Source organism: Pinus tabuliformis, chromosome 1_2, assembly GCF_031772625.1.
Source record: "Pinus tabuliformis cultivar Carrire ecotype Pingquan chromosome 1_2, CPIR1, whole genome shotgun sequence".
In the NCBI taxonomy this organism is placed as follows: Eukaryota; Viridiplantae; Streptophyta; class Pinopsida; order Pinales; family Pinaceae; genus Pinus; species Pinus tabuliformis.
Window position 1 is genome coordinate 714,824,013 of NC_142298.1, and position 26,741 is coordinate 714,850,753.

The following is a 26,741-nucleotide window of genomic DNA, read 5'->3' on the forward strand; positions in this document are numbered from 1 at the left end:
AGCGTGATATTTTATCAACTTAATAAGAGGATCATGCAATAGAGACAAAGATACTTCCCCGAGGATCCTAAAAAAATGTCCCAGTCTTTACAAAGAAGGTGATAACCTCCAACACCAGAAGAAATCCCAGGGATATTATGGCTGCAAATATTTCATTCGCTGCAACACAAGATAATTCTGAGTACTTGTTGAATGAGAATGTCAGGCTAAGAAGAGAACTTGTTGTGGTGAAGCAATAAGAGGAATATCTTGCAGTAGAAAATAAATGGTTTGTCATCACAAAGCTTCAACACCACTGAGTGGCAGTTAATCATGCAAAAATTGTTGGGACTAATGGAGGATACCATGGCGCGATTGTACGATGAGAGAATTATTTTATAGAAAGTGGTGTCTTCTCTTGTTGGCATACAAAAGAAGGTACATGAAGTTGTGAAACTGCTGAAGGTAGCAAACGGAGTAGTAAATCATATCGAAGAGTGGGTTTCCAAGTATCCAGATGCTCCGCAGCATTTGGAGAAGAAAGTCAAGATTGTCACACAGATGGATAGAGTTCAATTGAGACTCCACCACCAAAACTACATGCGCCTTGGAGAACAGTTGATCAATACTGTTGTTGCATATAATCGATTACATGATGCATTTGAGTCTTTATCACAAAAGCATGGAATGCCTTCGATAGGTACACTTGAAGAAATCAAAGGCTTGAGATCACCTTCCCAAAGATCCAACAATGCATTGAATAGATCAATTAGGCAACATAACTGGAAGGTTTGGAGGTAACCAAAGACATTATTGTGCAGTATGCCATTGCACCAATCAAAGCCCATATGAAGATTTAATGGTTGTGGAATAATGTACAGTTAAACTCTAAGAACATATTGACAGAGGCACTGGAGGTTAAGATGCGTTACATTGGGGACTTTCCAGTTTGGTCAAAGACATCTCCACGGAGTTCAGAGCTTGGCACACATACATTACAAATGAGCTCCATGTAGAAGCAAATGACTTATCCATTTGATGAGTCTTTGTCCCATTATTGTAAATTTGCCTTACATAGTCATCGTCTCATTTATAATTTGTCTTATTTAATAAATTTTATGTAATGAAGTCCAAGGAACACATGTAGAATGTGAATAGCCACATATTGGAATGTAATGAGTCATGTATAGAATACGAACAGTCATAGAAGTTAAATATTCACGAGGAAACTCAAAGGTCATTGTTACTTACTATAAATATCTCCTCATAACTCAAGAAATATGAATTTTTTGAAGGCTTCTATTCTAGAGGTCTTGCCTTTACTTCTCTTGTAAGACATAGGAGATAGATAATTCTTTGGAGAAGCAAGTTGTGGCTTCGTGTTCCACTATTGGATACAATGTTTCATCTATGTAACAATGTACTTGGGATCTTTCACTTTTAATCAGAAGCTCAATGAGTCAGCACTTCTTCATACATGTATCGTAGATGTAGTTGGACTATTCTGGTTATGTTTATGGTATATGTTATTTTAATCACATACTAAGTTAATGAACTAATTCATTTCTTAGCTATGGATAATATTGAATGAGTGTTGTTATGCTTTAACGATTGTTGTTTATTATGTGGACTAATCATTAGGTATTCAACAAGACATTCTCTTTCCTCTCGGGTCCCCCTTTAGGATAGTACTATTACTTTTCTAACTGGTGGCTCATTTCCATCACGAACCATGGAAGTCCCCCTCATACACCTTGCGTTTGGTGTTTCACAAAGATCACATTCTTGCTGCCCCAAAGTGGTGTTATTTTCTCTTTTGTTCAATTATAACCAAGGCATATCTTTAAACTTTTCCCATTGTGGTCGAACTGTATGATCGGATGGGACTCCTGCACCAAATGGTATGAGGTCTAAATGGACCTCACATTGGGGAGATCCCCTTACAATGTTGGCGGAATCCAACATCATCAACATATTTGGTGCTAGAAGGAGGGCCAAATGACAAGCTAATCCCTTGAATTCATTTTGAACCTCTTACCTTTAATGTCTTCACCCCAAATCATAATCCCAAGGTGTTTTTCTGAATATTTAAATTTATCAATCCTCGTGGACTTTTTACATAACTTGTCACATCTTAAATTTGATGGAAAGGGTATAACAACCATCCTTGATTACGTAATTGAGTTTGTTCAATTTTGATTTTCAAGTGGCATTTATTATAAAGAGATCATCGCATGGTTGTTTACCCTTACATTGGATGGCCATGTGAAGCAATAGTGCTATTCTTTACCCACTGCTTCTATCACATATTTCAAACATTTGGTTAGCGATATTCGTCGTGTCTTTGAAAAATATGAGTATCAAGATGTTATTGATGAAATTGATCAACTTAGAATGGAATTAAACAAATCTCTTGAACATTTTTTTGACCGATTCCTACATCTTTGTTATCAATTTCCAGATGAGGACGAGGACTGGTAGTTTGTGGATGAGAAGTTTCGTTTCTTAGTCAGGATGTCAAGGAAATCCTTTGAATCACACTCTTCATGTCCTCCTGGTCTAGAAATATTTCAGCATCCTGAGGAAGAACTGGATATGATTTTTGTCCCATGTCCTCCCCCTTTTAATGCTCTGTATGTTGGACCTGAACTAACCATTCAAACAGAAGGTCAATTTGTTGACGAAGAATAATTTTTTCTTTCACATCTTGTCCATGATGGTGATTCTTTTGATCTTATCAATCAACCAACTTCTATTTTTATATTCCACCAATCAATCCTTTACCTGTTGATCAAATGGAAGCCTTGAATGATCATGACCCTGATGATTTCCTTTTCTCTAAATTATATAGTGATGATTGTTCAAGTAATATGGATGAATATTTGTTCTTACATGAAGATTTGGATTTGCAGCAATTTCAAATGGATTTTGATAAGATTTTCAAATATTTTCTTTCAGCTATACCTCATGTTGATCAAGAAGATGACATGCTTATCATTAATTATTTTTACAGTAATCTTGAAAATCTATCTTTTGTTGAATCTCATGATTTAAATATTGAATCTTGTTTTGATAAGTAGCTGACCATTTTTTCTCAAAATTCAAAGTTGAGTCAGGTGAATAGGGAACTTCAACCTACACTAATGGTTATGTTAAGTTCCTATCACCATTGTGACATTTGTGATTTCGGCCAGTTTATGATTCTTTTGCACAATTTTATTACTAACATCATCATATGGGATGTTCACTCTGTCCTTAAGGATGCTTGTTTTCTTCACATAAAAATTTTCAAACCCCAGGGGAGGAAATTTAATTTGACTATTGATATTCCACCATTACATCCCATCTCAAGCAAATTTGTAATCTGCAATGAATTCTTTTAATCATCCATTAAATAATATCACACACACGACAACTTGGATTGTGGTAAAATTGATAGCATCACTTATGACATGGCTTTGCCTTTATTTAGTCTTTCATGTCTATGTTTCCCTAAAGTTTGTTTCCATGATCCTATTATAGACTCATTAGAATGTTCTTTTGACTCTAGACCCATGTATCGTAGCCTTTACTTACACACACTGCATCAAATCTTGTATGAGCATAGGTCTAGTAACTATTGTTGTTGTGGAGTCTTTAAATTGCTAGAATATTCAAGTGTATTGCACCATTTTGAGTGCACTTCATGTTTCTTTATGTTAGTGTATATGTTTACATGGTTTCTCTTGTTCACTGCGCTACTTTTTGTTTTAATTTTACATGATCACATCCTTTGGTCTAAAGGTCGGGAGAAACTTCTATGGTTGCATTGGAAGTTCCACTTTACATGATCTCAGCTTGTATTGATTAGGATAGGTTAGGATAGGTTGCATGTAACTAGATGCACTACATTCTTATTGTGTGTTCTCATCCTTAAAGTTTCGATTTTATTCTCTTAGCTTTCTTGCACTTTGAATAAAGTCAGTTTTTAGCTTTGAGATGACGTGGTTAATCTTTTGTGAATGGAAAGTTGTAGTAACACAAAACACTTGGTTTATCTATTACCCTCTTCCTTGATTTGGTTTACCACTTTTGTGTCGATGATTTTTCGATGGAAAATATGATCCTTTAGCTCAGAAGTTGTAAGTAAATCATGAATCCCAAATCTTTTTAGGATTATCTTTCCTATACCCAGTCTTGTTAATGAATAATGTGTTCTTGCTTATCTATCTGTGTAGAGTAAGATAAGGGGAAATTTTTTAGCAATCAAAGAATTAGAGGTCTAAAACTTATCTCTGAAGGAGAAACATCCTCTTCTCAGTCCTATTGAAAAAGAAAAGAAAAGAAAATGGCGAAAGAAGAGAAAGGCTTCTTGCATAGGGAGGTGAAGCAAGCAACTTCGTTGGGGTAGTGTCTAGGATCACTGCCAATGAAGAAATGCTTGTGTTCTTGTAGCGACTCAATTAGGGTATTGTACATGCTTTTTGGCAATGGAGCAATTCCAGAGATGTAAAACTCATACTCTGATTGTTTTCATTTTTCCATGCAAGAGATGTGAAACTCAAGTCGGTAGGTGAACATACCATTAAGTAAAATGCCAAGTTAAGAATGAGGATCTAAAGATACAGGAATTATAGGTCCACTAAGAATTTTCCATTCTACATTACTCATATTTTGCATATGGACATTACTTGACTTAAAATAATTAGACCCAAACAAAGAAGGAGACTTAATAGATAGCCCAGCATTGTATTTATCACAATCCCTTTTCATTTAAGCCACATTGTTATTTTGGGCCAGACGTACACTCTCACAAAAGGTATTATTTATGTATACTTACTGAAACAAAAGGAAAGAGAACAAGACACGACAACTCAAAATAACAACAAAACAAATAAATACATTTGTACATAGCTAGGAAAATAGCCCAGGGCTGCTATTGAAAATAGCATTGAGATCTTGGCCTTTAATAGGAAGAGGATCATGTTGATAATATTGGAATTGATATCAAATGATCATTTTAAGGTCATTAATCTAATTTATGAGGGTTGATTTTGTTAAGATTAATTAATGTTGCTTGGAACTCAAACGCTGAAAGTGTTGTGAAGTGCAAAGGCTATGTTAATCAATGTGAAGGCTAAAAAATACCAAATGGAACATAAAATATTGAGACAAAAGCTGAAAAATATATGATTTCATTGAATAGAAAATATATGATACAAGCTAATACAAATCCAATTTGTCTCTTGTAATCATTACTGGTTGAACTATTTTATTTCAGCTCTAGTTTATGTTACAATTTTTTTTTAGAACTAAAAATGAAGAGACAAGCTTGTGAACGGTTTTTAGAAGACCAAGAGAGAATGCCTCATTTAATATTCCTTCAAAGAATACAAACAACCAATATGGCTTTCTTATAAAATATACAATTTGGAATGGAAAAATAGCTTTTGGAAGTGAAGTAGTATGCATAAGAAGATTGATGAGCAACAACAGAAGAAGCACAAAGTTGAAAAGGAGAAGCAGTGAAACTAGTAAACATGACAGTATAATTGTATATAAGGTAACCAACATTTGTGTCTTGATGTTGTGATTGAGATATTTATGTCCCTTTTTGTGTTGTAGCATGATAAAGAACAAGTTGTAGTTTGTTGAGGTAGGAGCCTCCTGTGGGTTGTAGCTTGCGAAAAATTGGTGGGAGTAGGAGCTTCCTTTGAGGTAGGAGCCTCTTGTAGGTTGGATCCTACAAAAATAAAATGTAATAAGGAGTAGTAGCTTGCCTTCACATCACTTTCATATTAAAATTTGTGGCTTTCTCTCTTCAGGTTTTCCACTTATATCTTGTATCTTCATGTGTTGGCTCTTGAATGTTATGTGAATATTCTTGAATTCTTGATAAATATATCTACAAATCTATCTCTCTGACACCTGCAAATTGAATTCAATAATAATAGAACACATACATAAATCATTAGTTGCATAAGAAGAAAATTAAGTTGAGAAAAAGTAAATATTTTAAATTACTGATTCACCCCCCTTCTTAGCAATTTCCAATCATAAATATCAATTGGTATCAGAGCCAAGTTCCTTAAGTAGTAGTCTAACAAGTGGAAGAAGGTCTTAAGTTAGTAAAATGGCTAGTTAAGAAGGATGCTCAACAAATAAATCCCCTCTATTTACGGGTACAAAATATGCCTTCTAGAAAGTGAGAATGAAGATATATTTAATGTATCTAGGAGTAGAGTTTGTGGGTGCTATGATGATAGGGTATGACGAACCAAAGGAAACAGCTAGTGACAAAGATGCTCAACTGAATTTTATAGCTAATGCAAAAGATAGGAATGCACTTCTGAGTGGTCTATGTGAGTCTGAATTTATCAAAGTAATGCATTCCGAGATAGCTAAAGATATCTGGGTTAAATTAGAAAATATTCATGAAGGAGATAAAAAGGTAAAGATAGATATCATGATGGGTCTAGGACAAACAATCATAGAAAGTGTAATAGTTCAGAAAATATTGAGGTCACTACCTTCTAAATTCAATCCTAAGCTTTAAGCTATAGAAGAGACAATAAACTTTGAGACTTTGAACAAGGATCAACTACTTAGCTCTTTAACAACATATGAGATGAGAATTCCAAAAGGGAAGGCAGTCACTAGAGAGCTAGCTTTCAAGGCAGAAAAGTCCATAGAAGAAAATGCATGTTCATGCTCAGGTTTTGATGAAGAAGAAGAAAAAATTGTGAGAAGGTTGAAGAAAGGCATAGATAAGTACAAAGGAAAATTTCCATTTAAGTGTTTTAATTGTGGAAGAGTGGGGCATTATGCTTCAAAATTTCCTCATAAGAAATAAGAAAATTAGCCTAAAGGGAAATAGAAGAACAAGTCTAATAAAATGTAGAAAGAGAGAAAATTTAAAAGAAAAAGTTTCTATGCTCAAGAAGATAACAGTGTATTTGAAAGTTCCAATGAATCCTCTAGTGAAGATGGAACCAATGAATTCATGTTGATGGCCTTGGAAGAACTTGAAAAGGATTGCCAAGAATATGAAGAAGATTATGAAGGTGAGGTAGACCTTGAGGGGGAGTTGATCAGTGCCCTAGATGAAATAGAAAGGCTTAAACTAAAGAATAGAAAGCATAAAGATATCCTATTGAAATATGTAAAGAAGAATCAAATTTAGAGGACATTATCAAGTTTAAAGTTGAAACTGAAGAAGCAAAGAAGGTGCATGACATTTTAATGCAACAAATAAAAGGGAAAATCCAGGAGTGTGAAATAATGGAAGAAGAGGTTGTAAGTCTAAAGAAGAAGCTAGAGAAGGCTCAAATTGAAGTAAACATGAATATTCATTAGATAAAAGGGTCTGAAAAATTGGATGTGATATTAAATTCTCAGAGGTCTCCATCGATAAAGATTGGGTTAGGTTATGAAGGAGAATCCAGTAAATCCAAGGTAGAGGATAAAAGGACCATCACCTTTGTAAAAGATGCTAGGGGAGAGGATGATAGATCACATCAATCTAAGAACATAAAATTTGAGCAACACTTCAACATCAAATGAACAACTGCAAAGAAACATTTCTGGAAAAGTACAAAAGGAAAAATGAATGGATAATAAAACAACAATCTATCAGAAACAACACTTCTTCAGGAGACAGGATTACCAAATATCAAGATTGCCAGATTTGAAACAACATCCACTACTAGGTACATATATTTTTTTATGGATATTGTTACTGCTGCAAAATCTTTGGACATAAAGCCATAAGTTGTAGAGATTATGTCAGAAGAATTGATTTAGGAAATTCTAAGAGAAGAAAGAATGGATTCATAAACATTAAAACAAACATGAATCTAGACAAAAATGCATTTTCTCCTCTCCTTGATATCACTGAATTTTCTATTGTCCCAACTTTGGGCACAAGTCATTGAATGTCAGCTTAAAGACAATAGATTAATATCTCGGAATATTTATAGAATAAATGGATGCATGCAATGGAGAAAGAAGGTGGAATAAACGAAACCTCATAAGTGTGACATAGTTCTGTATTCTCAAGTTCAAAACAATAAATGGTACGTGAACAATGGCTACTCTAGACATATGACAAGAGATAAAAGCAAGTTTGTTTCCCTGGATGAAAATAAAATTGGAAATGTCACATTTGGCAATGTTGAAGCAGGAAGAATTAGAGGAAAGGGCATAGTGAGTCTGAACGAATGAAGTGGAAAAGCTCAAGATATACTATTTGTAGATGGTCTAAAACATAATTTGTTGAGTGTAAGTCAGATGCATGACAAAGGTTGTGATGTTCTCTTTAGAGCTCAAGACTGTGAAATCATGTCAACATCTACAAGCAAGATTTTGGCTAAAGGAGTTTGAACTAAGAATAATGTATATATATTGAAGGAAGAGAGTGAAGAATGCTACATCAGCAAACAATATGAATCTTGGATATGTCATAGAAGATTGGGGAATCTCAATTTTGATCACATCATCAGACTTAGTAAGAAGAAAGCAATTAGAAATCTACCAACATTAAAGGAGCCTCAAAACGCTATCTGCAAATCATGTCAAATGGGTAAACAAACATGAAAATCATTCAAAGTCAAAGATAAACTATTAAGTAGTAAGCCTTTGAAACTATTTCATATGGATTTGTGTGGGCCTTCTAGAATAGAAGAACCAAGAGGAGAAAAATATTTTGCGCTGGTAATCGATGATTATTTGAGATTGACTTGGGTGGCATTTCTCATAAATAATTCAGAAGTATTTGAGAAGTTCAAAATATTTAGGCATTGGTAGAAAATCAAACAGGGTGTAAGGTAAGGTGCATAAGGTTAGATAGAAGAGGTAAATTTACCTCAGATGAGTTTGCAGACCTATGTAATGAATTTGGCATAAAACGATAGTATACTATTGCAGACACACCTCAAGAGAATGGAGTTGCAGAAAGACAAAACAGATCTATTCAGAAAATGTCTAGAGCCATGATACAAGAAAGAAACATTCCTCAAACCAATTGGGAAAAAGTGGTACATACAACAATACATATTCTCAATAAGGCACATCTCAAACCAAACTATGATAAGACACCTTATGAACTATGGCATGGTAATCTAGCTTCAATCAAACATTTTAAAGTATTTTGGAGTAAGTGATATATCAAAAATAATGATGAAAAGCTAGGAACGTTTGATGCTTGATCATATGAGGGAATATTTTTGGGATATTAATAAAAAAGTAAGGGATACAAATGTTATATTAAAATACTGCATAAGATTGTGGAATGCATAGATGTAAAAGTTGACAAAGAGCTACCTAATAAGAACAAGAACACAGGTTTTATCAATCCTCCAGATCATCATCATCATGTCAGTAAATAAAATGAAGTATAAGATGAAGAATTAGAAGATACAAAGACTCATTCAAAATGACCCTCAAGACACACTCAAAATAATCATCATGGAAATCAAATTATTGGAGATAATAGTTATGTTGTCATAGATAGAGTGATCTGTTATTGACTGTTAGTTTTGCTGTGCTAATTTCAACTTTAGAATTAAAAGAAATTGCTTATGATTTTCTTCATGTGCATAGGTTTCCTTTATGGTGTTTGAGAATGAACATGTAAATTTTATCAAGTTTTTTGGTCAAATTCATAAGAAAAATAGAATGAAAGTAAAGTGCTGAACAAAAACAAACAAATCTACAACAACCCATCAAAATGAACACTTAACACAATATTTTGATGAAGGATTTCATCCCTCCTGGGCTACATCGCCTTAGTTCAGCTTCTATGGCTTGGGCCTCTGTATTAGCTCAATATGGAAAAAATGATGTTTACAATCCTCTAATGCTCCTAAAACCTACTTTAATGTGCTCAAAACATCAAAATAATCTAGGAATGCCTTTTCATGATCCTAATTTGGTTGAATTTTGCAAAAGTTATGGAAAAATCAATTTATCCTAGGAATTCTCCACTAAAACTGGAGGAATTTCCAAATTTCTTGGACCGCCAGAAGTTTTTCCAAACTAACTGCGCATTAATTAAGTGATAAGATTTTTTAATTAACATTAACTATGATTATCGCATAATCCACACAATTATGTAAATGTTGGCTTGATGGTCTTTGTGGAAGTGGACACATGTCGTGGTAACCATTAACGGTTATGGTAAGTGGCGTTAGTATGGTGGTTAAGTGGTAGTGGTTACATGGTGGTGGTAATGCCAATGGTTATGGTTTTTGTAGCCTCTGGTTCTGTGGTAACAGTCACATGGGAGGGGGCTGGTCCTCTCCTCCCCCCAACCGCCAACATTTGAAACTTCAAATACGTATTGTGACTATAATATGTTCATAACCAATGCGGTGGTATAGTGGTAAGTCATGTGGTTTGTTTGGGTGAGGACACAGGTTCAACTCCGCCGACCTGCCCATTATTTTGCAACTGCGCGCCGATAAGTCCAACCTTTGGGGAGGGACATGTGGTAGCCTCCGGGCTTGCCACTTGTCCCCTCTTCATTGGTCCATCCTCCGACCAATAAAATGAAGCCAAATCACTACACCATAAACCAACCACGACATGCCACTTGGCAAAAAATTACTGGCCATTGACCAACTTTGACCTGCCTAGTCACCTGCGACATCAGTATTACGTGCTGCTAACTGTGTAGTGACAGTACCTTTTCTTTGGCAAAAAATCTTCTATTTGGCAAAGCGGATAGAGTGCAATATATTCTTCATATTAGCTTCACTTTGAGTGAATGAGTTGCATTGGGATCGTATCGCCGAGATGGACGTGGTCATTCAAGTTTTGAGCGATTTTGACCACTTTGTTTTTTGAGTTAAATACTGATCACCTGATCATTCCTCCCCACTAGAAGCCTTTTGGACCCCAAAATATACTATCAATTGTTCAACAGGTGAGGGTAAAACTCCCTGACCTTCTCGATTTGCAACCATTTGGCCTTAGAAGGATTTTTTCCCTTTAGTCCCACTCAAAGGTATTCGACATTCCTTCTCTTTGAAGTTCTAGTTCTTCTATCAAGTATGAGATCTTGCTGAAGTTCATAAAGATATTCTGGACAGAAATCATCTATTGATGGCATCTGAACATGCTCTCCTTGATCATCAATCAAAGGATGATCAGTGGTATCAGAGTGGTCTGCTTTTTCTCTGTTTTTCTTTACATGTCCCCAACGAGGTCGGGATATAAGGATTTAGGGCTTGAATTGGTCGAACCTTTGCAAGACCAGCCTCGCAAATCCTGACGACCTCCCATGGAGGATGAAAAGAAAGGTGAGGGGGCAAGAGATCCTATCAAAATCTTGCTCGAAGAAGCCCTTGAGTGACAAAGGAACGTGATGATGGACAACTTTTCCCAGATCCTTCAGCGACTACCCAGGGGCGATGCATCGGCTTCCAAGAGCTACTCTGGAAACGCAACACCGTTTAAGGTACAAGCTAATTTTGAAACCTCCATATTCGAGGGTCGGATAGACGCAGATGTCGTCGATAAATGGTTAAATCTAATAGAGGGTTATTTTTCTGTTCATGATTTTTCCAGTTGACAAAAGATTATTTTCGCTCTTCTCAAAGCAACCCCCCATGTCAAGGACTGGTGGGAAACCTACTGCGAGAAGAAGGATGGAAGTACGAGCTCACTATTTTCAGCTGCAACCACTTGGAATTCATTCCGGGACACCATCAAGGAGCAGTACTACCCTGTCAAAAGCTATGAGGACAAATACATAAAGTGGACCACACTACGGCAGGGAAGGGACCAAGATGTGCTAGCGTTCAAAAACATTTTTCATACCCTTCGTACACAGTTGGGTATTAAGGACTCTGAGCTACATTTGGTACTCAAATACCATGGATGCCTACACAGGTACATTCAGGAAGAGATGGAGTTCCTGAACATCTCCTTGCTCGGCATGGGGTACCGATACACTGTCAAAATCAAGAAGAAGTTTAAATAGAAGAAGTGGGACTTTGGATTTGCGAATCCGAAGCAAGGGAAAGGCTTCCCCAAATCACAGAACCAAGGAAAAATCCAAGATGGGGCAACCCAAGACAACCCGTCGAAGTCACAAGAGAAGAACAACACCACGAAGTCGAAGAAGGACACAGGAAAGTGGTGTGAGTTCCACAAGAGCCCCACTCACAACACAAGTGAGTGTCGGACCAAGCAGTCGCTGGTGGCTGAGTTGAAGGCTTCATAATCAAATGCATGTTCTAACCCTGGGTAAGAACCCGACAAGGGGAATGGCAAAGGGAAGCAAATCATTAATGTGGAGCCCAGTGCCACTATTGCCACCGCCAAGAACCAGAAGAATAAGCCCGAAGATCTAGAGGAGGGGGAGCGTCTTTTCCACTCGCAGATGTGGGTGAAGGGTTCACCACTGCAATTCATTGTTGACAGTGGTAGCCAAAAGAACCTCATTTCAACAGAGGTCGTGAAGCAGTTGAGCCTACCGACTACACCTCACCCGCAATTGTATAGTATCGGGGGGCTTCACCAAGGACGAGATCTCCAAGTTCGCCAGTAGTGCCACCTTCCTTACAACATCAAGCCCTTCAAAGACAAGGTATTTTGTGATGTTGCACCTCTTTTTGTTTGTGATGTACTATTAAGCCAACCATACTTATGGAGGCAACATGCTGTGTATGAGTCAAGACCTCGAGCTGTTATCATTACTTTGGGTAATTCATCATACAGGATACCAGAGGTAGCCCCACCTACCGCCACCTCTTTGACCACTGTTAAGAAAGGCATCAAGCTCATCTCCCAGACTAGGAAATTCATTTTCTATCTAGTTCACCCCAAAAGTAAGGGGAAGATCATTACCACATCCATGACCCCTGTGAAGGGTTCCTCCACGCAGCAACAACAATAGAGGGATACGGTCAAGAAAGAACATAGGAACATCTTCTCCTCACCCAGAGGAGCACCGCACAAGTTTCAGGTGGGCGACAAAGTCTAGTTACATCTGCAGAAAGAACACCTTACAAGAGCGTATTAGAAGCTCAGACCACTCCGACATGGTCCTTACAACATTACCAAGGTTGTGGGAAACAATGCTTTGGAGCACAACAATCCTCCATTCATTTGCTTGCAATAGGAATGCAACAAATTACTGAGATAACCATAAACATAGAGATGCAGTGGAAATAATACTTCATTTCATTAATGTAAAATATTGAAATGTGCTTACAAACAGAAATGGAAATAAACCAGCTAGGGCGATGGTAGCTTATCTTTGAGAAGAGATGTGGCAGCTACATGCCTCTGAACTGTGTTACAATGAGGCTCGAAGGCCTATTTATTGTTGAGAAACAATGGAAAACCCTAAACATCCAAAAACCTAACCCTAGAAGATGAAACACCAAACTGTGGGCCTCGTTTTGGGTAAATTGGTACATCAACTTCTCGGGGTCATAACTTTGGCACCCGATCTCCATTTGACACGTACAATAACTCGTTAGAAAGATATATCCAAGAAACATAACTTTGGGAAGAGCAACATTGGTCCATGAACGCATGTTGCTCCCAGATTTCCCAAAAAATGTCGTTTAGGGTATCAAAACGGCTTCAGAAGTTTAGGACCCGAAAAACTGCTAAAATTAGTAAATTGTGTTACAAATAAGGAAACTGAAAAGCTAAAAGAGATAGTTGTGGGGGTCCAAATGGGATAGGTGGGTGGACACCAACATCCACCTGGATCATTCTTCCTCGCTTAGGAAGTAATGGTTGCCATTGCGTTAAGTTCCTCCATTCGCTGAACTTGGTCCCTGGTGAGCTGTTCTGCAATCTCTAATGTATCCAGTAATGGTGGGACGCATGGTCGAGGGTGTTCCACATTGAACACTCAGTGCAAGCGAAGGAATGGAGGACTGATGTGCTCCAAAGCATTATTTCCCACAACCTTGGTAATGTTGTAAGGCCCATGTCAGAGTGGTCTAAGATTTTGATGGGTTCTTGTAAGGTGTTCTTTCTGCAGATGTAACTAGACTTTGTCGCCCACCTGAAACTTGTCTGGTGCCCCTGTGGGTGAGGAGAATATGTTCATGTGTTCTTTCATGACCGTATCCCTCTACTGCTGCTGCTGTGTGGAGGAACCCTTCGCGGGGTCATGGATGTGGCGACGATCTTCCCCTTACTTTGGGGGCGAACTAGACAGAAAATGAATTTCCTAGTCTGGGAGATGAGCTTGCTGCCTTTCCTAGCAGTGATCAAAGAGGTGGCGGTAGGTGGGGCTACCTCCGGTATCTTGTTTGATGAATTACCCAAAGTAATAATAACAACTCGAGGCCTTGACTCATACACAACATGTTGCCTCCATAAGTATGGGTGGCCTAATAGTACATCACAAACATCAAGAGGTGCAACATCACACAATACCACATTTGTGAAGGGCTTGATGTTGTAAGGAAGGCGGCACTGCTAGCAGACTTGGAGATCTCGTCCTTGGTGAAGCCACTTGATATTATATAGTTGCGGGTGAGGTGTAGTTGGTAGGCCCAAATGCTTCATGACCTTTGCTGAAATGAGGTTCTTTGGGCTGTCACCGTCGACAATGAATTGCAGCGGCGAACCCTTCACCCACATCTATGAGTGGAAAAGACACTCCCCCTCCTTTGTAACTTCGGGCTCATTCTTCTGGATCTTGGCGGTGGCAACAGTGGCACTGGGTTCCGCGTCAATGATCTGCTTCCCTTTGCCATTCCCCTTGTCAGGTTCTGACTTGGGGTCGGAACATGCATCTAATTCTGAAGCCTTCAACTCGGCCACCAGTGACTGCTTGGTACAATAATCACTTGTGTTGTGAGTGGGGCTCTTGTGGAACTCACACCACTTTCCTATGTCCTTCTTCGACTTCATGGTGTTGTTCTTTTCTTGTGGCTTCGAGATTTGTCCTTGGTTCTACGATTTGGGGAGGCCTTTCCCTTGCTTCGGATTCACAGATCCAAAGTCCCACTTCTTCTGTTTAAACTTCTGCTCGATTTTGACAGTGTATTGGTACGTCGTGCCAAGCGAGGAGATGTTCAGGAACTCCATCTCTTCCTGGATGTACCTGTGTAGGTAGCCACGGTATTTGAGTGCCAAATGTAGCTCAGAGTCCTTGATACCCAACTGTGTGCGAAGGGTATGAAAAATGTTTGTGAACTCTGGCACATCTTGGTCCCTTCCCTGCCGCAGCATGGTCCACTTTATGTATTTGTCCTCATAACTTTTGACAGGGTAGTACTGCTCCTTGATGGAATCCCGAAATGAATTCCAAGTGGGTGCGGCTGAAAATAGTGAGCCCGTACTTTCATCGTTCTGCTCGCAGTAGGTTTCCCACCAGTCCTTGATGTGGGGGGCTGCTTTGAGAAGAGCCAAAGCTACGACCCCGGGAAGTTGATGTACCAGTTTACCCAAATGAGGCCTATAGTTTGGCGTTTCATCTCCTAGGGTTAGGTTTTTAGATGTTTAGGGTTTTCCATTGTTTCTCAAGAAGAAATAGGCCTTCGAGCCTCATTGTAACACAGTTCAGAGGTATGTAGCCGTCACATCTCTTCTCAGAGATAAGCTACCATCGCCCTAGCTAGTTTATTTCCATTTTTATTTGTGAGTATATTTCGGTGTTTTACATTAATGAAATGAAGTATTATTTCCACTGCATATCTATATTTATGGTTATCTCTATAATTTGTTGTGTTCCTGTTTAACACTGGATCAATGGTATCACTACTAAGAAAGGCAGCAAGCTCATCTCCCATACTAGGAAATTCATTTCGCTCCCAAAGTAAGGGGAAGATCGTCGCCACATCCATGACCCCCACGAAGGGTTCCTCCACGCAGTAGCAGCAACAGAGGGATACGGTCATGAAAGAACACAGGAACATCTTCTCCTCACCCACAGGGGCACCACACAAGTTTCAGGTGGGCGACTGGTTACATCTACAGAAAGAATGCCTTACAAGAGCCCATTAGAAGCTTAGACCACTCCGACATGGTCCTTACAACATTACCAAGGTTGTGGGAAACATTGCTTTGGAGCACAGTAGTCCTCCATTCTTTCGCTTATACCAAGTGTTCAATGTGGAATGCCCTCGACCATGCTTCCCACCATTACTAGACACATCAGAGATTGTAGAACAACTCACCAGGGACCAAGTTCAATAGATGGAGGAACTCAACGCAATGGGGACCATTGCTTCCTAAGGGGGGAGGAATGATCCAAGTGGATGTTGGTGGCCACCCACCTATCCCATTTGGACCCCCACAACTGTCTCTTTCTGCTTTTCAGTTTCCTTATTTGTAGCACAATTTACTATTTTTAGTAGTTTTTCGGGTCCTGAACTTCCAGAGCCGTTTTGAGGCCCTAAACGACGTTTTTTGGGAAATTTGAAGCAACAAGGGTCCATGGACCGATGTTGCTCTTCCCAAAGTTATATTTCTTAGATAGATCTTTCTAACGAGTTATTGTATGCTTCAAATGGAGATCGGGTGCCAAAGTTACGACCCCGAAAGTTGATGTACCAAGTTACCCTAAACGGGGCCCACAGTTTGGCGTTTCATCTTCTAGGGTTAGGTTTTTGGATGTTTAGGGTTTTCCATTATTTCTCAAGAATAAATAGGCCTTCGAGCCTCATTGTAACACAGTTTAGAGCATGTAGTTTCCACATCTCTTCTCAGAGATAAGCTACCATCGCCCTAGCTGGTTTATTTCCATTTCTGTTTGTAAGCATATTTCAGTATTTTACATTAATGAAATGAAGTATTATTTTCGATGCATATTTGTATTTATGGTTATCTCTGAGAAGAGATGTGGCGGCTACATGCCTCTGAACTGTGTTGCAATAAGGTTTGAAGGCCTATTTATTCCTGAGAAACAATGGAAAACCCAAACATCCAAAAACCTAACCCTAGGAGATGAAACACCAAACTGTGGGTCTCATTTGGGTAAATTGGTAAATCAAATTCCTGTGGTCGTAACTTTGGCATACAATCTCTGTTTGATGCGCACAATAGCTCATTAGAAAGATATATTTGAGGAATATAAATTTGGGAAGAGCAACATTGGTCTACGACCCATGTTTCTCTTGGTTTTCCCAAAAAGCATCATTTAGGGCCTCAAAACGGCTCTGGAAGTTCACGACCCGAAAAATTGTTAAAAATAGTAAATTGTGCTACAATTAAGGAAAATGAAAAATTGAAAGAGATAGTGGTGGGGGTCCAAGTGGGATAGGTGGGTGGCCACCAACATCCACTTGGATCAAAGGAGGCTCAAACAATCTCAAATTCTCAAAACTAACAACAAAGTATATTTGCATATAAGGAGGCAAACCTAGCTTAAATGCATTGTTACCAATCTTTTCCAGAATTTTAATATGACCATAATGGATTGGGTTCAGATTTTTACCTTCCCCTTGAAGTCTCTCTTTGCTAATATATAACCAAACTTTTTCTCCAACTTGAAATTTATGATCGACATAGTGTTTGTCATGCCTTGCCTTGTAGCTTCTTTGACTCTTTTCAAGCTGTTCTTGCATTGTATGATGTATCAACTGAATTTGCTCTATGAACTTCCTTGCCTTATCGATGTTGCTATGATCATCGATGGTGACATATTTATCAAAGATGAATTCCAATGGAGATCTTGGCAAGTACCCAAAACATGCCTCAAATGGTGATGTGTTTGTGGAAGAATGCTTTGCCTTGTTGTATGCATGTTGTATGTAATGCATCTGTTCATCTCGCAACTTGGGATGTTTGTTGCAATATCCTCTAAGAAGATGAATGATTGTCCTGTTGACCACCTTGGTTTATCCATTTGTTTGCAGATGAAAGGTTGTATTCTTCTTCAACTTAGTTTCCATCATGTCCCACAAATTTGACCAAAAATACCCAACAAATTGAGAATATCGATCACTTACAATGGAAGTAGGAAGACCAAAATGAACCCAAATATTTTGGAAGAAAAGATGAGCTGTTTGTTCAGCTGTAATTTTCTTTTTACATGGTGTTAGTATACACATCTTGCTGAACCTGTTTACAAATACATACAAGTAATCATGACCTTTCCTTGACAATGGAAGACCTCCTACAAAATACATTAATATACTCTCCATGGATGTGAAGGTACCAGAAGTGGAGTGTACAATCCTAGTTTCCTATTTCTAGGCTTACTTTTTTCACACAAAGAACATCCTCTAATGAAACGAGATACATTATCAAACATGTGTGGCCAATAACAATACCTTTGGATATTCGCTACTGTCTTGCCTACAACAAAGTGTCCAACAATCAATAAAGTGTGCGCCTCCCTTATGATACTGTTTCTTTCTCCCTATGGAATACATAACTTGCCCAAGTGATACAACAAACTGTTATGTACGTGGTAATCTAACTCTTCAATTTGGTTTCCTTACCTCAAGCTTGCATACACATCTTGAAAGTCATTCTCATATGCATATTTCTCATTGTAACTTTCATGTAAAACAAAATTTTGCTTGAGTATAATAGATGAATTTACAATAGGCCTAGAAAGCATATCAACTACCTTATTGTAGATTCCCTTTTTGTATTTGACAACCAAATAAAATTGTTGTAGAAAACCCATCCATTTGAAGTGTCGTGATTGCTGCAACTTTGACTGCGACTGTATGTACTGCAATGGTTGATGGTCGGTATGGATAATGGTCTCCTTCCCCATCAAGTAGTGTTTCCATTTTTTAACACTTTGTACCAATGCGTAAAGTTCTTTTTCATAAGTGGGATAGTTAGTCACAACACCATTAAAAATTTCAGAATGAAATTAAATGGGCTTACCATGCTGCATAAGAACTGCTCCCATGGCGTAATCACTAGCATTCGTTTGAATCTCAAATGGCTATTTAAGATTCGGAAGAGCCAATACCGGTGCTGAAATGATCTTTTGTTTTAAAGAATCAAATGATTTCTACTATACATCTCCCCAATGGAGGACTTTCTTGACACTAGTCAATGCATGTAGTGGAGTTGTAATGGAAGAAAAATTAATAATAAATTTCCTCCAATATTGTGCTTCCCCTAAAAAGCTTCTTACCTCTGTAACTGTATTGGGCTTGGGCCAATTCACAATGACCTCAACCTTAGAGGGGTCTATCTTCAGCTCACCTCTTCCAACAATGTGTCCCAAATACACTAAAGAAGTCTTGCGGATTCACACTTTGACATCTTTAAAAACAACTGTTCTTTTCTCAAGACATCAAGTACTTTCTTCACATGCATGACATGTTCATCTTTGGATTCGCTGAATATGAGAATATCATCTAAGTAAACAATGAAAAAATCATCTATAAATGGTCTCAATACATCGTTCATAACTCTCATGAAAGTAGTTGGAGCATTTGTAAGACTGAAAGGCATAACAAACACTCAAACAATCATTGTTTAGTTTTAAATGTGGTTTTCCAAATGTCCTCTTCAACTATTCTAACTTGATGATAACCACTTCGTAAGTCTAACTTAGTGAAATACTTTGCATACCTCAATTGATCAAGCAAATCATCAGTTCTTGGAAGCGGATAATGATTCTTTACCGTTATTTTGTTCAGTGCGTGAAAATCCACACACATGCGCCAAGTCCCATCCTTCTTTAGCACTAAGAGATTGGGTGAACCACATGGAGAAGTAGATGGGCATATGATACCTTTGTTCAACAATTATTGAATTTTATTTTTGATTTCCATGCTCTCCATGATTGACATACAATACATGCCAATGTTTGGAAGTGGAACATCCTGCTGCAACTGTATCTCATGCTGAATTCCCCTCTTGGGAGGTCACCCATTTGGTTCCTGAAACATCTCACCATGATTTCTTACCACATCAAGCAAATCATATTTTAACTTATCATCATAGCCTTCAAAATATTCAAAATCAATATCATTCTTTTTCTTGATCATGAGAAGCACAAAATTTTTACTTGCATTTACTAGTCTCTTCCTGCATTAACCAAAGAAATGTTTAACTTTTTGCAATGGGCTCTCACAATATACTCTACTCCATCCTTGAGCAATAGTATTTGTTCTCATGGAAATAAAATAATGCTTTCCTATCATACAAATATGGGCTTTCAAAAATGATTCCTGAGATGTCAAGTGGAACTACATCTAACTCAACTTCATCAATGATTTTTTCAGTAATGGAAAACCTGAATAAGCATTTTCTTGTAACCTGTAAATTTGCATTATTGAGCATCCAACCCAAGGGATATGGTTTATGATGAGGTACAGTTTCAAGGTTAAGCTTTTTGACCAAGTCTTCTGAAATTAAGTTTGATTGTGACCCACTATCAAATAATGCATCAATCTTTGTATGATTTGAAATTACAGTTACATGGAACAACTCTATCCTTGATTCCTCATTTGGAGTGTTGTTGTGACTATGTGAGGAACTAGTGCTTGAAATAAATTCTTTTCCTTTTGTGACCATGGTTGAAATCTTGGTTTCATCACCGGAATCAGATCCAAGATCATGTTGTGTGGTAGCGGTTGTCTTTTGTTTTCCCTTATTGTTTGGTTTCTTAGGCCTTAGTTCAGGATGTAATTTTCAACAATGGGTTTCATCATGCCCTACTTTGGAACAATGTTGGAATATAGTTTTCTCCCCTTCTTTATTTACACTTGCATTCTTCTTCCCTTTCCATTTTCCATCCTTTTCTTTCTCCTTACTCTTGAATGGCTTCTTCTTACTACCCTCTTCCTAAATGTTTTTTCCTCTTGCTTCAAAGTGTGTGGCTTGCACACATACCTCATCTAAATTTCTTGTATTGAACATAAGGATAGTATGTTTTAATTAGGAATGTAAACCCCTAATATATTTCAACAGTGTATCTTGGGAATTCAAGTTTACTCCTAACAATAAAGCCCTTTTCCTAAACTCATGGGTATATTCTTGAATGGTTTGGTCGTTGAGTTGCCTAAAATTTTTCCAACTCATAATGGCTTTTTGCATATAGGCTAAAGGATAAAAATGCCTTTTAATTGAAGAAACAAATTCAACCCAAGAAATGGATATCTTACCATGAATTCACATTTCCTCGAGTCTTTGCTTCCCACCAAACTAGTGCTGCTCCTTCTAGCCTCATTGAAGCCAACTCGATTTTTATGTCATATTCTTGAAGGTTCTCAATTCTGCAATAAACTTCCAATTGTTGAATCCAATTGTCTAAATTTTCTGCATTCACCTCACCATTGTACATGGGAAGTTCAAACTTAATGTCCAATTTGAGTAAGGGAGTTTTTTCCTTTAGGGTTTTTGAATGAGTATAAACAATTTTTGTGGTGGAAGTAGAAGATGATTCTGTTTGAGATGACAAGGACACTGAAGATGATGAGGAATATGAAGATGGTGGAGATGGAGGAAGCTTTCCTCCATTACTGTTTGAATCCTTCTTTTCACCTTTTTTTATCTTCTGAGCTTCCCTCTTTATGTGGGGACTTAGAACTCTCTCCAACCATTCTAGTATTCCTCTCTTCATAGAGGACTCTAACCATGTCAGTTAAGTCATATAAATATTTCTTGAATGCTTCCTCTTTTGAAATACCTTCAGGCTCTCCTGCTCCAGACATTATGGCTTAAGATTCAAGCTCATATTCTGGTACTGCTTGTACCTCCTCAATCTCAATTGAAGGTAAAACTTGAGGTGCTTCAAGTGCAACTAGGATTTAAACTTTGGGTGGAGTTTGTGGCCTTGTGGATCTCCTTCTTCTGGGCATTACTTTAGGAATTTCAAGCAATAGTTTCCCTTCTCCTCTCTGCAACTTTAACCTTGTAAACATCACACATTTGCAACCATTAAAACCCTACGTGCACAAAACTCAAGCAATAAAGCAAATAATCTTTGCTTTGATACCAACTTGATATGTTGTTGAATGTTAGTTTTGCTATGCTAATTTCAACTTCAGAATTAAAAATAATTGCTTATGATTTGCTTCATGTGCATAGGTTTCCTTTATGGTGTTTGTGAATGAACAAGTAAATTTTGTCAAGTTTTTTTGTTAAATTCATGAGAAAAATAGCATGAAAGTAAAATTCTAAAAAAAACAAACAAATTTAAAGCAAACCATAAAAACGAACACTTAACACAGTGTTTTGATGAAGGAGTTCACCCTTCTTGGGATACATCTCCTTGGTCCAACTTCCATGGCTTGGGCCTTTGTATTAGCTAAAAATGGAAAAAGTGTTGTTTACAATGCTCTACTACTCCTGAAACCTGCTTCAATGTCCAAAATCATATAGGAATGCCTTTTTCTAATCCCAATTTGGTCGAATTTTGCAAAAGTTACGGCAAAATCAATTTCTCCTAGGAATTCTCCACTAAAACTAGAGGAACTCTAGTTAACTCCGCTAAAACTAGAGGAATTTCAGAATTTTTCAGACCACCAGAAGTTTTGCTAAGCTAAATACGCATTAATTAAGTGATAAGCTCATTTAATTAACGTTAACTATGAGTAGCGCATAATCCGCGTAGTTACGTAACCATTGGCTTGGCGTCGTCGTGGAAGTGGACACATGTCGTGGTAACTGTTCACTGTTATGGAAAGTGGTGTTATTCTGATGGTTAAGTGGTAGTGGTTAAATGGTGGTGGTAATGCCAATGGTTATTGTTTGCGTAGCCTCCGATTTTGTCGTAAGAGTCACATGGGAGGGGGTTGGCCCTCTCCTCCCCCCAACCGCCAACATTTAAAACTTCAAATACGTATTGCGACTGGTGGTATAGTGGTAAGTCACGTGGTTTTTTCGGGTGAGGTCACGGGTTCGACTCTGCTGACCTGCCCATTATTTTTCCACTGTGCACTGAAAAGTCCGACCTTTGGGGAGGGACATGTGGCGGCCTTCGGCTTGCCACTTGTCCCCTCTTCATTGATCCATCATTCGACCAATAAAATGAGCCAAATCACTACACCATAAACCAACCACAATGCACCACTTGGATAAAAATTAATGGCTATTGAACAATTTTGACCTGCCACATCAGTAGTATGGACTGCTGAGTGTGCAGTGACTGTACCTTTTTTTTTTGCAAAAATTCTTTTGTTTGGCAAAGCAGACAGAACACAATATCTTCCTCATACAAGCTCTGCTTTAAGTGAAATGAGTTGTGTTGGGATCGTATCTCTGAGATGGATGCGGTCATTTAGGTTTTGAGCGATTTTGATCACTTTGATTTTTGAGCTAAACACTGATCACCTGATCATAGAGCCAAGGAATTTTGATGAGGCAAGTAAAGACAAAAGTTGGATAGATGCTATAATTGAGGATTTAGACCAAATTGAGAGGAACGAGACTTGGTAACTAACACCAAAACCTGTCGAAAAGAATGTCATTGGCACAAAATAGGTATTCAAAATTGAGATGAATGAACAAGGTCAAGTTGTTAGAAACAAATCTATACTAGTGTTGAAGGGTTAATCACAAGTGGAAGGTCTTGATTATGAAGAGACTTTTGCTCCAGTCTTGAGCCTGTAGGCAATCAAGATGTTTTTGGCCTTTTTTGCTACAATGATTTCAAGGTATACCAAATGGATGTGAAGTATGCTTTCCTAAATGGTGATCTTGAGGAAGAAGTCAATATGTAACACCTTGAAGGTTTTACATTATCAGATAAGCGTAACTATTTATGCATGTTAAAGAAAGAACTATATGGTCTTAAGAAAGCACCACTATATGGTCTTAAGAAAGCACCACGGGCATGGTACTCTAGATTGGACAAGTACCTTCAAAAATAGGGTTTCAAGAGAGGAGGAGATGATAGTAATCTATACATAAAGGTTGATGGAGATGAATTATTGATCGTAGTTGTGTATGTGGATAATATTATGTTTGGCAACAATAAATATCATATAGTAAAATGGTTTGCTGAAGATTTGAAGACCAAGTTCGAAGTGTCAATTATTGGAGAACTTACCCTCTACCTAGGGCTCCAAATCCTACAAAATCATGGAGGCATATTCATTTCTCAAGAGAAATACCTAAGAGATATGTTGAAAAAGTTCCAAATGGAAGACTATAAACATGTCTCAACCCCCATGGCAACTGGATGCAATCTATGTGCATATGATGAATCACCTGATGTGGATCAAAGGCTTTACAAATCTATGATACTTAACAACTTCTAGACAAGATATAATGTTAGTAGTTGGATTAGTGGCAAGATACCAATCAACACCTAAACAAAGTCATCCATTAGCAACAAAGAAGATATTCAGATATTTGAAAGGGACTACATACTATGGAATACAATATCCAATAGGTAAGGACTTTACATTTACAACCTACACAGATGCGGATTGGGCCAGTTGTGTGGATGATAAAAAAGTACAAGTGGTGGTGCATTCTACCTAGGAGTGACTTTGGTTTCTTGATTAAGCAAGAAACAATCATCAGTTTACATAGCAGTTGCATCTTGTTGAACACGTGTTGTGGATGAAACAAACATTATAGGATATGAAGGTAAATTTTAATGAACCTATATCTATCAAATGAGACAATACAAGAGAATTAAGCATTTCGTACCACTTTTTGAGAGAACAAGTGGCTCAACAAACAGTGAAGATTGAGTACATGCCCAAAAAAGAACAAATAGCATATATATTTACAAATCCTCTTACTATATAATCATTTTAATATCTGATAAACAAGTTAGGGATAATTCCTACAAACTATCTTCACTAATGTGACTTCAAAAGGAGAACCTAAAATATTATACTCTATGAAATTGAGCACGATCAAGGGGGAGATTGTAGGAGGGGGAAGTAGTAATGAAAAGGAACAAGAGGCATATGATTATGTCAAGAATCTGAAGCAGTTAGAAGAATCAAGAACAAAAGCATCATCAAATTGTGAGATCAAGCCACTTTCTTCATGAGCTAGAAACATCAATCATGTTCACCATTCAAAAGTCCATTCTTTAATGATTTTTTTTGTACACATGTATATATCCTCTACACAAACTTGTAAATAAATATTTTCAAGCATACACAGTACTGTTAAGACATTTACATATCCATTCAAAGCACGTTGGAAGATAAGCCTAACTTATTGTATGGTTGCATCATCATTTTTTTCTCAAAATTCTTCATCTTCTAATAAATCCAAGTGTTTATATGGAATGCATCAATGTACACTATGATGATCCCTGTATTTAAATACCATTTGATCTATGAAAACCTGAGATCCATCCAAATATTTACATGGAAGCAAAAGCAAAGGTATTGCCATCAAGAGGAGGAAAAGATTCTATATATTTTTATGTTTGGTTTATAGAAGCATTCATCATGAAGCATCATGAGATCTACATCCTAACCATATTATTTTCAATCTCTATGTGAAGACATCTATTTCAACAACTAATAAAACTTTGTATTAATGTAAAATATAATTTCATATACATATCCTTTATGATTTCAAGAGACTGCTATAGTAATGAAAATGGTTCTCCAAGTAATTAAGTTACATTGCTACATTTCACCACATCAATAGGATTTCTCTAAATCCTTCAACATCATTATTATAAACACAAAGATTTGTATGCAAGAAGATTTAAAGTGTATTCATTATGGATAAAAGAAATCTCATGAAAAGAATCAACAACATAGTTGAAGGGAATAAACTCCTATATCAGATGAAGATCCACCATCTGATAAGGATTTGAATGAAGAATCAATACATCATGAGCTTATAGTTATTTTAAAGCATAGCATTTAAATTCAAAGATGCATCTTCTTAACATGAGGCTATGTTTAAGCAATTTTTCTTACAAAGATCTATTTATTTTCAAAAGAAGAGATTGCATCATAGGAAGAAGGCATTCTCCATATCTATAAATGTTGTAAAAATAAGGCTTATCTCTCACATGGCACACAAATGAACAGACATTCAAATCCACTGTGTTGCAAACTCTATTCTCTGTAGTCACTCAAATGTATTTTTCAAAGGCATCCAATACTAAGAAAATTTCAATAGCACCAAAATCTTGAACAACAAATCACCGATGCATGCCATTGAAAGAGGCATCACAAATTAACTGCTTACATCTAAAAGTTCCAGAAAGAAAAAAAATGAAGAAAAACCCTAAAAAGATCAGGAAGACTAAGAGAGTAAGTAAGCATCTCAAGGAAGGAATTGACAACCCAAAAAGGGAATTTGAGAGCTCAAAATTATGCCCATATGTAATGGTAAAAATGAACACTGACATGTAAAATATTGCAAGGAAGAGTAAGGACAATGTGGTTAGGAATATCATTATGGGTTTTCAGAAATTTGATAAAAAAAAAAATGGAAGCAAAGATGGCAGGAGACAAAAAGTCAGATAATGAATACCAATAGCCATATATTCCAGTGAGATACATTTCATATATTCTTAATTAAATTATTTAATGGTGCATTACACTAAATCTAAATTAAGCCATGACCATTGGAGAGCCATGAACATTTTGATGTTGCATTAATGCACACATGGAATTAGTGATATTGGAACAATTGTAATCCTTTTGGCCAGTGACGGAATTAGAGGGTAACATTAATTCCACTATAGACAAGCCTTGTATTAGAATGATGTTATTACACAATATTTATTAAATAACATCTTTGGGAAGCGTTAACATATGCTAATGTATGCTCTTTTGTGAAAAAAATAAAATAATGATGGAATGAAATAAGCATTAAATAAATGGCACACAACATTGGTATTATTTGAAGGCAACATTAAGGTATTGAAGGTAACGTTGATTCATTAAAGGCAA